The following is an 18,090-nucleotide window of genomic DNA, read 5'->3' as shown; positions in this document are numbered from 1 at the left end:
CCATGCTCAGGTGTTGACATGTATACATTGGACTTCTTAGTATCCAGAACTGTGAGAAATAAATCTTATCTCTTTAAAAATTACTCAATCTATGGTATTGTTATAATAAGACAAAATAGACTAAAACAAACACTGTATACTTTCTTGAAAAAACACAGAGGAAGAGAGGTCGGGGAATGATAAAGTAGAGGCAGAGTCAAGCCAAGAAATAGGAAAACTCATCCTAAGTGCAGAAGTATGAAATCACTTGTGAGACTTGGCACGCTGCAGTGACTAATCCGAGTGATGGTGCAGCGCTCCGCTCAGATCCGCTAGCTTCCTTCCCATGGCATTTTTTGCGCTCCCACCCGCATCTTGCTCAGTCCAACACCCAACACTTTGAAGCTCTTTTCAGAAGACCCCTCAGATGTGGGGGATTTCTTTGCTTGCCTGCACAGAGAAGGAGAGGTGACCCTTAACCAAGGAGTGCGCCGCACGGGGTGTGACAGGCTGTTTCCCTGCTAATGAGCGGACACATCTGAGGGTCTGTGCATCTTTGCCAGGTATCACAAGCGTGTTTGGCTTCCTTCCCTTTCCTTCCTGCTTTCTAAACTTCCTTGCCAGATTCTCTTGGGAGAAGTTTTCATATTTTCATTTTCTAGAGAATCCAAGTAAAAACAACTAGCTTCTGAGAAATTGAATTGGAGACTTGAAATTTCGTAAGTTCACACAAAGAAACAGCGTCTCCAGGGGAAAAGGCTGAGCGTGTCAGACAAGAAGCGCTGTCCAGAGACTTGGTGCTGACGGCCAGGTGGGAAGAGGGAAGAAGTCAAAAGTCCTGTGGAACCAGTAAAGAAGGATGAAACGCATCTCCCCTTTTCTAATGATCACAGTCCTTTAGTTGCGAACTGTATCTGATTACCTTGCTGTTACTGGGAGACACAGTCCAGTGCCAGGCATTCCAGGCTTGCCCCAGTGCAATCAGCGGCCTCAGGAAAGGTGACTCTTCCAAGGGGCTCACCCCCAAGACTTCTTGAAGCAAGCACGCAAAGACCTGGCCGTCTGCCCCATCTTGAAATAGCTATAAAAGATCACTGCAGCCCCAGATCCCCCTTTGGTGACAACAGAGGCTGTCCCTGCATCCACCCACAGCTTTGTTTGTCTATGGTCATCCACCACTGTTTTTTCTCGTACTTCCCACAAATGTGTACCTGAGGGTCACCTTTGTACGTATGCTGCCAGTTTAGCTCTATCCCAGAGTCTGCTGTTGAGGCACTTGACCTGGGCACGAACCACTCCAAACTTCACCCTCCACTACACACCTCTGTTATTTTTGACAAAGAAGAAAAATTTAAAAATTACCATACCATTATTTTATGAGAAGAAATTAGAAAAATAATAAATACCACATTTTAGCAGGTAAAAACTCTTCTATATGAAACTATATGAAGCAGAGGGAAAATATAGCCATAAAATTCTCAAATAATAATTTGCATAGATAAAATATATAAAATTCTTTGTGTGAGATTAGGTGTTAAAAATGAAAGTGAGAAAAAAGAAAGATGAAGAAAGGAATAAAGTTTAAATAATACAGATACTGTTAGAAATAGTAATAAAATACAAAGATAGATGAAGAAAGCCATACAATATCAAAAGTAATAAGAATAAATTGAAGGGATATTCAATCAAGAAGTAAAATGAATCATTAATTCATACTAAGATAAAAATAGAAATGACATCACATTCATAGATTCTATTAAGAAAACACAAAATTATTGATCAGAACATGTATTTAAATCTATGTAAAATAATAGTGGAAATGAATGAAGACTTGAAACTCCATATTGAAAATGTTTGTAGGTTTCTGAGAAAATTAATCTATGATGGCGGTCTTGGTTCTAGAATGTAAATATAACAGCAAAAAAACACTCGAAATGCCAAGGATAGCCATAATAATAATGCCATTTATCAAAAGCCAAAACAGAAAGTAGATTAAAGAAGAGGCAAACGAAAAATTAATTCTTCATCTACCCTTTAGAAAATGAAGTGCAAAATAATAATTAAATAAAGGCAAATTACAAACAAATTAAAAAGGAAAGTGTGAACAAAAGACATTATATTCAACACAGCTCTATTTCCTGAAGTAATACCTCGGATAAAGAGTTTAAATATGGAATGACCCCAATCATGCCACATTCATGCATAATTTAAAAATTGGCTAGAGGGGTCTGGGGATTTAGCTCAGCAGCAAAGCACCTGCCTGGCAAGTGCAAGGTCATGAGTTCAATTCCTAGTACTGGAAGAAAAACAAAACAAACAAACAAAAAAAAATTGACTGGAAAACAATCTATTACTCAAGTGTTGCACAGGAAACTTTGGCAAGAAAAGAACTAATAATGAGAAATTCATATATTTAACAATAGATGTAACACTAAAATAAAGACCTAAAAGGAAGAATAGCAAACACTGTATGCTCCAACTGAAATATAATAAAAGATGTAAGTAGAAAGTTTTTAGAGAAGGGCAAGGATTAATTTCATTGCCTCCATCATTGCTAACAGAATATCAGGTTAAGCTGAAAAAATTATACAGGATGAAATCAATTAATTTGAGGCTCAGAGCATTATGCCTGATGGAGACCACGATGAAGCATCACTGAACAGGATTTAAATTAACGAATGGGCTTTTCATGTCAGTCTGCCCAAAGCCTAGGCTCCTTGTCTGAAGATGGGCAACGGACTCATAGTAAGCGAACCTCTGTGAGTCACTAATCCCTACTAGAAGCCCTAATGGTGGATGAAACTGGAAAGCCTCAAAGGATAAGACAAGATCACAGCTGAGAAACCTAGATCCAACCTCAACCAGATAAAGACTATAGCCTCAGGCACCTCACCCTAGGGTGAATTACCTTAATCCTTATTAAGGATTAATTTAACACCTTACTTGGAGAAGTCCTTGAGTGATTCTGCCCTTCTTCAGTACTCCCCTCCCTTCTGATAACTAAATAAATATGGTCACCTAGAGAAAGTTTTGGTGTTAGCTGGGAGAGAATCTCAAATTCTGTGGGAAGGATTTCATCCTCCTGGAGCCCTGAAATCATTCCATTTGCCTCTTTTTATTAAACCTTCACCATACACTCGTTTGGGAGATTGCAAACCTAATCAGCCAACAATAACTAAGGGTTATTATTAACCCAGTCTTAGTAAAAATATGACCATTTAACTAAAATTCAAGAAACCTACCAGAATGCCCCCAAAAATGAAATGAGACAAAAAGGGCAATAAGTAGAAATTGTGTAGTGTGCATATGTGCATGTACGTGTAGAACAGCAAAGCAATTTATTTATTTTTAACACAACAATCTCAGTACACATCATCAGTGAGATATATTCTGACTGCTAACTCCAAACCAATCTTGAACAAGATTATTGTTGTAACATTGCTTCAATAATCCTACACCTACTTTGCTTGTGTTTTGCCAATTACATAATGTGGAAGATATCAGTAAGTAGTATTTGTGGGAACCAAAGTGATTATTATGGGAAAAGTAATGCTATAAATATGGAATACAGAAGGAGAGGAATAAGGCTGTTGCTGAACTGATTGAAAATAATACTGAGAACCATAAATTTTTTAATACTGCTTTTCTGGATCATTTCACTGAAATGATGTAGAAGCCATAATAGCCCAGCAGCATTGACCTCAGTTTTGAGTGGGCTGTAACATAACTCCCCATTGAAATTAGACAGTGTCCCATCAAAGAAATCACAGAATCCAGATGGAGGGTAGGGAAAATGTGCTTTGTGCCTGAAATACATTTTGTTAGTAAATAAGTGTGCAAAAACTGATGCAAACATTTCACAGCAGCCCAAGTTTGCATTTCTTTAATGCGTAAAGAACCTGAATATTTTTTCATCTATTTGTTTTACACGTATATTTTCTATTGAGAAGTATCTATTCATTTCACCTGCCCATTTTTTGACTGGGTCATTTATTTGGCAGATTTTAACCTATTTTTTAGTACTTTATGTATTCTAAATTAGTCCTGTATCAGACTAGCTGGCAAAATCCTTTCTTTCCCCATTCTACTGGTGGTCTTTACTCTGCTTATTGCTTTCTTTGCTCCATTGAAGGTCTGTGATTTAATATGTCATTTGTTGAGTCTTGGTATTATTTCTTGTACTATTGAAGCTCTGTTCAGGAAGTCACGGCCAATATGTATGGATTTAATTATTTCTCCTACACTATCTTTCAGCAGGTCAGTGCTTTTATTTTTATATCTAGGTTTTTGATCCATTTTGGTTTACGTTTAGTCATACTGTTATTATAGAGAACACAGAAAAGAAGAAATGCTGGTGAGGAAGTGGGGGAGAAGGAACCTTTCTACATTAGTGGTGGCAGTTAAGTCTAGTACAACCACTATAGAAACCAACATGCAGATTCCTCAAAAGACTAAAAATGGAAATTTATTTGACTCAGACACACCTCTCCTGGGCACAATCTTAAAAGAATTATTTTTGTGAAATTATAGTAATACATGCATACCTATATTTAGACCACTGCAATTCAAACTAGCTAAACTATTGAAACAGCCTAGGTATCAATAAATAGATAAATAGATTTTTAAAAATATAGTAAATATACACAATGGAATTTTCTCAGCCAGAAAGAAAAATGAATTCAAATCATTTGTAGGATGACTGATGAATGCTGAGACCATAATGTTATATAAAATGTAGCAGACACAAAAAGCTACATACTGCATGGTTTCTTTTGTATGAGAAGCCCAAAATATCAATATCATAAACAGTAAAATAAAGCAGAGATGCATTTCTTAGTCATCTTTGAAAGTCTAGCCTACAGCTTAAATCAGGATAGTCAGTTGTGATAGATTATAAGCACAACCAAAAATATTTTTGTCCTCTTCCCATGACCTGTGAAAATGCCAGCTGGTATGGCAAAAGAAATTTCTGAGATCTGAATATTTACAAAGATATTGTATACTGATGTTACACTGAACCATGCCACTGGGCCCCATGTAATTTCAAGTTCTTATGAGACACTTCCTTCCTTCCTTCCTTCTAGGAAGATCAGTGTAGAGACATAGAAAAATGTTATGATGTGATAATAAGGTGAATGTTTAAGGGAAACAAGAAAAATTACCATTGATATATTTCCATTAATTCACTTCAAAGTAAATGCCCGCTGCTTCAAACACAGTTACCCCACTGCCCTTGCTACTTGCTGAAGCAGTTATGTGGTACTCTCTCATGAGTGTCTATAGTTGTTCTGTCCTGACTACTTTGATGTCCTGAATCAATTTAAAATGTTTACTTTCCATAGTCATTTTGATTAAGAGCCACAAGTCTGGCAGTGCCAGGACCATGGGATAAGGTAAATAAGGGCAGTGTAAATTGTATCAGACACCCTTGCCCTTGGCTGGCAGTTGGCGACAGTATTCTCTACATTTTTGACCACCCCGGTAAAGATACCCACAAATGACTTCCAAAACTGATTTAGTAAGTGGCAAGAATAATGGGGCTAAGTGTGTTTGGCAATGTGTCTTTTACTGCAATTTTTAAAATTTCAAGGTGTTTAAAATTTCAACATTTTGAAAACTTAAATATTCACTATGTATATAGATAAAACCACATATATTTTTGCCTTTGAGAACAGGTTGCAGGCTTGCCTCAATATCCAAAAAATGTCAGGCAGTTTATTCTTCCCCAGTAGGGATATATTATAGAAATAATATATATTTGAAGACACATTACTGTCACCTACTAATGAAGAGAGTTTTATTTCATCTTTTCCTTTCTGCATGCCTTTTTTCTTAGTAAATGTGACTAAAAATACAATAAGCTACATGCATTCCTCATTTAACAATGTAGTCATGGTCCTGCAACTACCTCGTTGACTGAATGGGTTGCAAATTGAGGAATTGTACATAGTATGCATATTACAAAACAAAGAAATCGTCAAAGGAAACTCCAACTTGGTGACTTTGCTTTTGTTTGCATAACTCTTACATGCAGCACTGTGACATAAAACAACATAAAACTACATTCCTATACTGTGCGGTACAATCAGCAAAAATTAAAGCACTGTATAAACAGGGTGTACTGTGCAAAAGAGGTCATCAAGGCTCTATAAACAAGATGCACAGAACTGTACAAAGGAAAGATGGGTCATAAATTGAAACAGTGCATCTAGTCTTAAGTATGAACAGTTATTAAGCAGGTATGTCAAACGAGGGATGACTGTGACATCATTTTCGCTTTCTAAAAGTGTTTTGTCAATTTTAGGCACTTAATTTTCCATAAGATGTTTGCAAACCACACGCCAAATTCTCCAGAAATGGCAAATAGAATGATAATAGCATTATAATAATTTGGGGGGAAATCAACACTCTAAATTACTACTTCTATGCATGAAAATGATATATCTACTAACTTATTTTGGGTCTCTTTAATTTCCCTTAGCAATAGTTTGTAATTTTCAGTGCATGAGCCTTGCATATTATTAAATTTATTTTTACAAGTGTATTGTTTGCAAATTTAATTGTACAACTAATTACTACTGCAGTATAAACCTGGAGTTTCTTCATGTATTTTCACAAACTTTTTCTTCAAACCAGTATCTTCTATTTTTCAAATTTTAGTTCTGACATCTTGTACTGTAAAGAATTTGTCCATTTAATCTGTTCTCTAATTTCCTCACATAATATTTCAATAATATTATCTTACTATAATTTTACTGTCTATAAAATAATAAGCAGCTTCCCAAATTAAGAATTACATATTTGGTATTATAATTTGTATACTTTCTCTTTTTTTCAAGTGAAATATCAGTTACGATATCAATTTTACTGATATTTCATACTTTGGTATTTTATTTATATTTCTCAGTTATTTGCTCACTTTATTTATATTTCAATTTAAACTTTATTATGTCTTTCCTTCTATTTTTCTTTTATTTTTCCCATCTGTATGCTCCTACAGTGAAAGCATGAAATAACATATAATATTTGCCTTGCTATGAAAATGTAAAGCTATAAAGTCACACCACTGTTTTAGTTAAGTATTAAATTTATTTCATTTAGTTGAACATGTTTCCCAACTGCACCTCTCAATATTCTGAAGTGTAATTTTAATTTCTAGATACTTTATGTTCATCTATATATTACTATTTGATTTCTCATTTAATCCCTGTGTTCAGAGAACATACTCTGTATTCTTTTTAATACTGAAACATATTTTATAACCCACCATATGGAACATCTTGTGCACATAAATAAAGTAATGTGAATTTTTATTTGTTTGTGTAGTTTTCTAATAATATTAATTAGGTAAAGCTGGTTGTAATTGTTCTTGTGTTCTATGCTTTTATTGATTTTTGGCATTATTCTTTCATTTACCACGAACATAATTCAATCTTCAATATGCCTGCAAAATGTCTGTTTTTTTATAATTTTGTGAAAATAGTCTCATTTACTTGCAAACATTAATCTATTGATGCTTAAGCAGTTGTGGCTGTAAGTTTGGCTGGATATATCAACATTTTAATCTGTATCAAATGCTCCCCCTTAATCTCTAGTTGCTATGGTTTGAATGAATGAGGCTCCTTCAAAATTCATCCTGAAACTCTATCCCCCCTCTAACAAGATTGAAGGGTGAGTTTGGGGAGTGATTAAGTCATAAATGCTTTGCCTTCATGAATGGAATCAGCATTCATAAAATAACCTGAGGTTACAGGAAACACCCTATGTGAGATCCAGAAACAGCCAATATTTTGACTGCAGATACTATCCCTGCTTGCACTTTGATATTTAACACTCTACCCCCAAAATTGCAAAAAAATAAATTTCTCTTGTTTTTAAGTTGCCTACTTGTGGTGTTTTGTTATAGCTGCACAAATAGACTAAGCTACTAGAAACACTTTGGATGATCATCTATTTTATCTGATATTGCTGTAGCCACTCAAACTACCTTTGTTCATTACTTCCACACTAGACCTTTTTCCATTTGATTATTATCAGACTATCTGTGTTTCTGCATTGGCAGTGTATCTCTTATATGTTCATTCAGACAACTTGCCTTAATTATTGTTATGGTAAAGCTGTATCTACCAAAATGTGACTTTACTTTCATTTTCTTTTGCTTTTATTCTTGCATTATTTTTTGCCCGTTTGGAGTACAAGTAGATTTATAGTTAAATTTATGTTTTCCTAATTAACATTTGCCTATAAACCCTTGATGTTTTCTTTACAATGATTGCTCTGGGAATAGCATTGCCTTAGAACAAAGTTGTAACACGTTCTTAAAATATTAAAGGCAAGCTGGCAGATCTTTCACACTCTGTCTCAATACTACTGCTATTATCACTTAGTGCTCAACATGACACCATTCCCCAAGGTGATCAGCGGGCAACCCGGTGACATGTTGATTATACTGGACTGCTTCCTTCAGGGGAAGGCCAGTGCTTTGCGTTTCCTGGAGTCAACACCTGTTACTGGCATGGATTTGCCTTCCCTGTGTGTAATGTTTTTATCAAAACTACTATCCATGGACAGACACACAGAATGCCTCACCACCATCGTGCTGTTCCACACTGCATTTCTTCTGACCAAGGAACATAATTTGTACCCCACTATCCAGCAGCTGGAGGGCTGGGGATTTAGCTCAGCGGCAAAGCACCTGCCTGGCAAGCACAAGGTTGTGAGTTCGATTCCTGGTACCAGAAGAAAAAAAAAAAAAGAAACACAACAGAAGCAGATGGATTGATAGAACAATTAAATGGCCTTTCAGAGGTGTAAGTACAGCAACACCTTGGTGGCATTACCTAGTGGGACTGGGGGAAGGTTGTCCAGAAGAATGTACTGTACATGCTTTGAATCAGCCTCATATATATGGTGCTGTGTCTCCAACTACCAAGACTCATGAGCTCAGGAAATATGGTTTTTAAAATATTTTAAAATATTTAAACTTTTGCTTCCTGTTCCTGCATTTTATACTCTGCTGGCTGAGGAGTCTTAGTTCCAGAAGGTTGACAGGGAAGGAAGCCCTTCATGAGAGGCATAACTATAATTCCATTGAACTGGAAGCTAAGACTGCCCTTTGGTCACTATGGATTTCTCATGTCTCTGATTCAAAAGGCTAAAAGGGGAGTTATGGTGTTGGTGGGGGTGATGGGTCCAAATTCTTATGGAGGAATTTGGCTACTACTTCACAAACAAGATAAGAAAGAAAATGTTTAGAGTGCATGAGATCCACTAGAATACCTCATTCCATTACTGTGACCTGTTATTAAGATCAATAGGCAACTATAAAAATTCTTCAAGTGATCAAACCAAATGGGTGACAAATGGCCCAGAACCTTCAGGAATAATAGTTTGAATTACTACACCAGATAAAGACCAAAACCTACTCAAGTGCTTGCTGATGGCCAAAGGAATACAAAATGGATATCAAAGGAGGTGGTTATAAACATCAGCTATGACCATGTGAACATGAAAGAGGATTCTAATTGCCATAAATGTTTATTTTCTATTTTGTTAATATATCTATATTTGGGCCATTATTTCTTCATTTTTTGAGTGCATTCTGGACTTCAGTTACATGTGTGGTAGACTGTGATAAAACAGAATAAATTCCTACACCTCAGTACTTTGTGTTTTCAAACTTTTCTTCTTGTTCTTTAGTTTTATTGATTACTTGTGGTCTATATTCAAGTTCACTCATTTTTTTCCTCTCTTACCTCCTCTTTAACTGTTAAATCAATCCAGTTAATTTTATTTATATTCTATTTGTATTTATATTTACATTTATGTGGTATTTGGTAATAATTTGACATTTTCCATGTCTAAAAATCATATAAGAACATTTCCATCTCTTTAAAGTAAAGAAGTATGGAACATATCGCTGTCCTTATCATGATCTTGTGTTTGAAACCTCAAAGCTATTGTCTGAGGTATTCATAAAGTATGTAGTAAGTCCCGTGCATTGCGCTTAGGCCTGTGTGCTGCAGAAAACTAGAACTGTTACTTTTGCCTCAGCATCGTGGTGTTCATTATCCAAACTCCATTCATCCCTTCCTCTGCACTCTAAGCCTGTGTTAATTACTATTCTCCATCGAGATGGACATTTTAAGATTCCTCATAAGTGGGAGCATGTATACTACTTGTCTTTATTGATCAGATGTATTTCACTTGACAAGAAACACTCTGATTTCAGAAAATTTTACTACAAATAATAAGGTATCACTCTTCTAATGTAAACTATTCCATTGAGTGAGGTAACTACACCTTCTTTATCTATCCATCCACTCATGGATATCTTGACATTTCATATCTTAGTTTTTGTGAATGCTGTAGCCATAAACATGGGTGTATATATTTTGTTTTGGTATACTGATTTGCCTTGCTTTGGGCATAAACCTAAAAGTGGGATAGCTGGATTATATGGCAGATTTTTTAAAAAGTGAAAATACTGTGCATCATATTTCCATTTTCTGATTAGACTCCCCATTTTAAAAATATTTAAAGTTAAATGTTCTTTACAACTGAGATTTATCATGGAACTTAAAATGTTTATTTCAAAATTCCAACCTCTGGATAATGTTGAAGTTAATTTAATTTAACTACATTTTCAATTAGGAACACAACCCAATTTACTGTTCCTTTTTATTTTAGGAAATGTATTTCAATGAAAAATGTGAATTGTACAGAAGATAGGTTATCTGATTCTGTTCTTTTATCATTTTCAAGACATTTTACAACTCTTTAAATTATAGGTAATGCATAGAACTTAAAATTCTTTCTGGTCTGCTAAAAATTCAATTGACTTCCTTCCATCTGTGGAGAAAAACCATTTTTCTCGTATTTGAACATTCATTTCAATATTCCTGATATATCTTTTGAAGAAGTCACATTATCCGTCTGGTCTAATACATGAGTAACATAAAAACTTTCTCAAGTTCATTAATTATTTTTTTATTTTAAAGAGAATAAAAAAACATTTAAAACAATACAGAATTTCAAAACAAGATGATAGGAAATTAACAATGGTTATTATATTGCATATTGTTATCTTCAAAGTAGTTGTTTGGATTACCAGATATAGGCATGCAAAATTTATCAAAAAAGTTAAGCATTAACTGTTTCTTTCAATAAAGCAAAAGAAATTAGTAGTAGAATTGTCTTATTCTTCATATATATATATATATATATATATATATATATATATATATATATATATTTCCTTCCTTCCTTCCTTCCTTCCTTTCTTCCTTCCTTCCTTCCTTCCTTCTTTTCTCCTTTCTCTCATCCCAGTTGTTCTATCTTTTTGAGCAGTGGCTTTACATTTCACAGTATCTATTGTACCTTTCAGATTTTACTTACTCATAATTCAAGTTCTTTTTTATGTCTGTGTGATTCACGATTTTATCTTTTTTAGGAAATTATCTTTTGATACTATCTTAGATATTGTAAGTACAGAGATTTGGAATCTCAGAAATTATTATTTTCTGCAAGTAATATTTTTTTGTTGTTGTTTTTGCAGGCAATTAACGAGGGTGAACACAAAATGCAAATTGTTTTGTGGACTGTAAGTCTCACGTCAGGCCAGATGTGATATCTTTCTGTGAAGAACTGATGTGACACCAACGGCCTCGGAGGAGACGACTGAGCCCTGGACGTGGGTGGGGACTGAGGCTAGCTGTGAGCAGTGGCCAGCCCGAACTTTCTGTGCCCATCATTATTCTTTATGAAGTGTTCTTGGCCAAGGTCCTGGAAATTACCTTAAGATTTTGGCGGGGAGGGGAACCAAAACAACAAAAAGCTATGTGCTCACTGTACAGTGTCACGCTGTCCCTCTACAAGAGCAAATTCTCTGCACATCAGCCATTGTCAGCTTTTTTCTCTTCCTCTCACTTGTTTCTTTGTTAGAAAATGGATGCAAGATCATTTAAAGGAAATACCTTGTAGTCTTACGTTCTTGTCACTGTGAAACATTGAACATCATTCCAAGTGAAAATAAGTTAATCTATAGATGTAAGAATGAACTACCATTTGCTGTAACTTTGTTGGAGCGATCTTCAAGCCTCAGCCATAGATGCAGACAGACTGCAATTTAAGAACCTGTCCCTGGTCTTTCTAGAGGACACAAGATGACTATTATATAATTACCATATGTTGTCATAGATATCTTCTTACTCTGTTTTCAATGTGGCTGAGCTCCTCTGACTCCTAATTATGGCTCCTGAGCCTCGAAACACTGGTCTTTATGCAGCTCTATGCTCCCTGCAGCAGTATGCGCTCATTGCCCCAGCCCCTCAGGTGGGGCAGCTATGGAGCCTCCACTGAAGCTGTCCTCAGAGCCAAGGTTCCACTCCTTTCTGCCTCTGTCCATCCCCTAGTCCCTCAGGTAGATCTATGGTGCCCAAGTCTTATCATTTCCCGTTGGGACAGCCTCAGTGATTTGGAGCTTACTTAACTGCTAGGAGAAATGCCAATCCGAGTATAGTAAGGTTTTGAAAAAAAAGTACATAAATTTCATATACAAATAAGCAGTACACATTTGATTTCTCTTTCATCATAATAATACCTTTACATGTATTTGGAACATATACTTTTTTTTTTTCGTGTACCAGGAATCGAACTCACAACCTTGCTCTTGCCAGGCAGGCACTGTGCCGCTGAGCTATATCCCCAGCCCCTACATATACATTTTATATGTGCCATATTTACCATCCCATTATGGATGTAGTCTAGTATATGACAAAAGTTTAGCTGGGAGTGGCGGCACAAGCCCATAATCCCAGAACTCAGGAGGCTGAGGCAGTAAGATCCTTGCAAGTTCTAAGACAAACCTGGGCTACAAAGCAAGCTCAAGGCCAGCCTGAACTGAACATCAAGACCTTGCCTTAAAAAGACAAAAAAAAAAAAAGTCTAAACATTCCAGTAAAAGAAAGTTGAGAATATTTTACATATGTCTTTAAATTGACAGTAATATAAAACAGTGTCTCAGGAAATAAAACAGGTAAAATTTGAACCACTTTTAAGCTGCTCATTGTCTTATAAGAAAAAAGAAAATAAACTAGTGATCATAGTGAGTAAGAATGGTTACAAATGACATCTTCACTTACAAAAATAAACTCGATTTTTCATGAACTGCTCAACTATATTTGCGTACTTTTGTTACTGACCTTTTCAAAATGTTCTTCTTTCCCTTGGCCTACATCTTACCTTACCTCTTGCCTTAATGGCTTTGTACTTGTCCCCTCAGTGGGACACTGCAGTCTTCACTCACAGGCTCCTGATTTCCATGATGTAACAAACCACAGTCTGTTGCTATGGCAATGATCAGCATCTTGCAGCTGGAGCCGCTGTGATTACAGGTCTCCGGTGCTAGACTCTTTTGCTTTCAATCAGTTTTCAGAGATCCCTTTTGTTCTTCTGCACACTCCAAATTCGGTATTTAATATGCTTTGATTAAGGTTTCAAAGTCTAACCACTGCAGTGATTGGTTAAGTGCCGATGCTTTAATCTGTATTTCTCCTTTAATTGTATTTTTCTGCATATATGAGTGTTTCCCTGAGTCATGATAAACTGGATATTTCTGACACTGAAAAAGCACATAAATCAGTCTTGTATTAGAAAATACGTATATTTTACTTTTTTTTTACATTTGAGCTAAATTATAGGTTTTAAATCTTAATTATATAAACTCAGTTTTGTAGAAAAGTGTCGGTTTGATAATATCTTGATCAAAAATGCAAGCCATGACCCTAAATTATTGTGTTGTTAAGAACAAGACTATCAGTCCACCACATAGCAAACATGAACTATCGTTGTATCAACTTGTATTTATCAGATAAATTTCAATCAAACATGTAGATTGAAAGATTTAATATGTTTATAGATAAAAGCACATATTCTGATTAAAATATACCTTTATTGCTAGATAGATTGAAGAGAAGCCCTTTACTGACATAAATGATAGTTAAATGTAAATATAGATATAGATGCATATAGTTACTGAAAATACAAAGTCATCATGCAGCTTTTCAGTTCTCTTACAAGCCACAAGTTAGAGACCAAATAACAGTGATCTGTGATTTCATTAAAATATTACATCACATGCCAGGTTTTTATAGAAAGTAAGTCATCATATAGGTAACATACTATGAATTTTCTAATTACTGAAAACTCATTTTAAATTTTTCAAATAATATTTAGATCAGTATTTTCCAATCAGGCGGTCTATGAAATGCAAATTTTTAACCTTTTCCACATACATAAGAGGTTTCACTAAACAAAGCTGAAGAATAAATTAACAACCACTGATAAGGGACATCACACAAGTCCCGTGATTTTCCTACTGTGATTTAATCTTGGATTCAATTAAATGTCACCTGGTAATGTAGGTTTCTATTTAAAGCCTAGACTTTATTATATGAATCAAATTATGTTCTTTCTCCAAAATAACTAGGATATCCCAGTTTAAAATGCTATCTAAAGTTCACTAGATAAGAAAACAATTTTGCACACTATTTTCTAGCATTGTACACCTAAAACACCTTTTGACAACTGCTAATATATATATATACACACACAATATATATATATATATACACATATGTATATAGTTTCAAAAATCATGAATATGGTAGATTAATCTCAGGCCCCCGTTTATCGGTCCTCAAATTTGTACAGTGTCAAGTAAATATAAAGGACTGAATTCTATTCATAAAAGAGTCTATAGATTTAACAGAAAAGAAAAAAGTGTATTCATCTTTCACACTACTCTGCCAAGAACATGATTTTTAAGCTTCAGAGTACTAAGTATTACAAGTTTAGGGGTTTACTGTAAAAACACACATTTTTATGTTCATTTCCTTTTCAGATGCATTCTTTATTTTTCTTCAGTTTTTATTTTTTATTAGTATATATTCGCAGCAGATAAAGACCACATTCCATGTGGGGAACTGACACAGTACAAGTACCTACTATGTCTCAGTTCTGTCTTTATCCTCTTCCATCTCCTGGCTCATCCCTCCCTGCACCTCTTGGTCTTCTTCTCATCTGCAGAAAGATCTATCAAACCTTAGTCAGAATGCAGTACTGTATACCTCATGCTGGACACAATTCTGCTTCTCTCTTTCTTTATTTGCTCTTTTTCTATATCTCATTTTTGGGTGGTGGGGTCACCAGGAATTGAACTCAGGGCCTTGAGTTTGCCAAGCAGGCACTTCTGCCACTGAGCTATATCCATGGTGCTCTAAATCTCATTTTCAAAAAAGGATCTGCTAAATTCACTTAATGCCCCCAATCCATAAGCAATAACTAATATGTTGTCTTTTTATTTCGTTAGAAAATTTTAAATCTTACTTCACAGCAAAGAGATTCTGATTGAGAGTGGTCCCATGGTGGCCATGTTTAACCCTTAATGTTACTCTGCCTATTCACAGCCTCTGCTTCTGGTAAGGCAAATGCTAGAATTAGTGAGCCACCCACCAAAAGTGAAATAATAATTATTGCACATTGTTGTGTTCATATTAGAAGATCTTGTGCTTGATCAATCAACCAGTATTCATACTATACTCCTTATGACCCTAGCAGTTTACTGCATGTATCAATGAGCATATATTTCCTAGCAAGGGAGCACATATTTTGGAGATAAAACACATATGAATGCGACCTAAAGCAAAATATTTAACTTTAATTGAAACTTACAGATGAGGTAGTTTACACTGATGCGAATGTATTCCTATGGAAAAAAATGACAGACTTTAAAGACAGCTGGCATGAACCATAACTCAGTAATGAACACAAGGGAAAGTGAGCAAGCTAAGGCAAAGGGCCAGTCACTACATCACATTATACAAATGTGATTTCACATATCTATTCTACATGGGGGCACCTCTTTTGAATGTCAAATGAACTGATCTCTAATTAAAAAAGCATTTTTATGGAAATTAGCTAAACATTTTAATAAGTACTTTATACTTTAAGTAAAAATGTTATATTCTTATGCTTATTATTCACTGCCAATTTAAATACTTTGTAAATTGCACTATCAGATTTCAAGTTTAAAATATTATGAAGCAAAATTTCTAATAAATGTTTAGCTGTCTTACAAGAATTGGATTTAACATGCTTCTCAATGATGGCATTTCAGTAAGTACCAAATAACATAAAGTCTTCTAGAAAACTCAAAAGACAACAATGCTCATCACTTATTTCAGAAGCATTATATCAATTCTCAAAGATGGGTGTGAAAAATAGTGTAATAGGCCAAAGAAAAAATTTGAGCAGCTGTTTATGATTATGTAATTCTTAGCAACTTCACTTTGTATTTTACACAGAACTGTGAATTTGTGTTATTTACATCATATATTACTTTATGAGTACATTTAAAGAAGTTCTAAATAAAGAAATTATATTCAAACTAAGGAAAAAATCTCCAATTGATAAAAAAATTGCTAAGATTCAAACACTTTAATGCAGTTCAATGTCCTAAAGTATGTTTGAAAATTGATTTACTAATATTATATATTGCATCAGATCGGCTTTTAGAGGTTTTACAGTTTAGTAAAAATACAGACAGTTGGATACAATGGATACAATGATAAAACACCTAGACATCATTCTTGAGAAATTTGCCTTTCTATCACCTATTTACCTTTAAAATAGATCCTAGCAACTGTATAAATGAACTTATAGAATACAAACTTGTAAATTCAGTTGGGTATATACATTCAAGTTCTTTTAAATGAAGGCATCAAGTAAGTAGTATATGGACTGCAGAGATAAATTCTAGTTTTCTGTGGAAATATTTCTTGAAAATAACACCAAAAGTAAATATGACTTAGTTGGCTGACTTTATTAAACAGGGAATTTCATAAATATGAAAATTTGTGGTTTTCCCAGTACCTTATCTAATAATTCCTAAAACAAGATTACACTAGTTTCTAAAAGGATTGATTTATCTGGAGTATTTATTATTCCTTTTGATTTGATCCTAAAATCACTATGGTAATGCCAAACTACACACTAACCAAGAAAAGCTATCTGCTGGGTGTAAAGCATTTTGGATTACCCTCATTGAACTTTAGCTGACTTGACCCAAAATTATAACATGTAATTTGACCCCCATAGAGCAGCTCTTCTGTTTGGGAGTCACAAGTTCTTTCAAAGTTCATGTTTCTGAACTCATCACAAGTGTGCTGAGTGAAGGCTCAGCACACTTTAATGTATTAACAAAGTCATTAATAGCAGCTGAGCTGAAAATAATCATGGGATTTGGAAGAGGAGCTGTCATCCCCAATCAAAATAAGCCTTTTCCTATTTTGCTCAAAATTATTAATTCCAGTATCTATCAATCTATGCAAAAAATTGGAATGTGCTATACAATTTTCTTCTCAAGAATATCATGGGCAGGGGCTGCGGATTTAGCTCAGCATCACAGTGCCTGCCTGGCAAGTGCAAGGTTGTGAGTTCGATTCCTGGTACAGAAAAAAAAAAAAAAAAAAAACAATATCATGGGCATACTCACAAAGAAGTTTACAGATAATTGAATTCATTATGCATTTGAGATATGATTACTGATATCATAAATCTCCATATAGAATGGAATTTAAGCAAAGCATGGCTCAAACAAATTTTAAGAGCAAGTGTAACAGTAAATTCAAGTCAGTGCACTATTGTGTTTATTCAGTGTAAATTTTAATGCAGAAAAAGTACTTCAATTTAAGTTTTATATTTTAATCTTTTAATTGAATTTTGCAATGGCTACAATACATTGAATCATTCAGTGTGCCTAATAGTTACACTAGTGGACTCAGAGAACTCTCCAAAATCCCCACCTATTCGTACTCGTACTGTACAAGCTCCTTCATGAAGGGTGAGACTACACTAACTTAGTCCAAGCGATTAGAATATGGCAAATGTATAGGGTATTCTTCCCGTGGTTACCTAACATGACATTGCACCTTCCTCCCTGCCAGCCTACTCCCTGCCTTGGTAGACCAGATGTAGTAAATCTTGTTGAGAAGGCTCCTCGGGCAAAGAAACTGAAACTGGCCTTAGATCAACATCCACATAGGGACTCTA

The 18,090-nt window shown here is 34.9% G+C and overlaps 1 long non-coding RNA gene across 1 annotated transcript in view; it reads right to left on the bottom strand.

Moving 5' to 3' along the window:
* The window catches only part of LOC106148668, a 42,946-nt gene extending 29,694 nt beyond the window's left edge, over nucleotides 1-13,252 (bottom strand). The window contains exon 1 of the long non-coding RNA XR_001234312.1: nucleotides 13,182-13,252. This is a non-coding gene — a long non-coding RNA (uncharacterized LOC106148668). The remainder of the gene's footprint in view (nucleotides 1-13,181) is intronic.
* Between the last annotated feature and the right edge of the window lie 4,838 nt (nucleotides 13,253-18,090).

The sequence above is a fragment of the Chinchilla lanigera genome, unplaced genomic scaffold (genome assembly GCF_000276665.1).
Source record: "Chinchilla lanigera isolate Chin_1 unplaced genomic scaffold, ChiLan1.0 scaffold00025, whole genome shotgun sequence".
In the NCBI taxonomy this organism is placed as follows: domain Eukaryota; kingdom Metazoa; phylum Chordata; class Mammalia; order Rodentia; family Chinchillidae; genus Chinchilla; species Chinchilla lanigera.
This window is presented reverse-complemented; position numbering and strand designations above follow the sequence as displayed.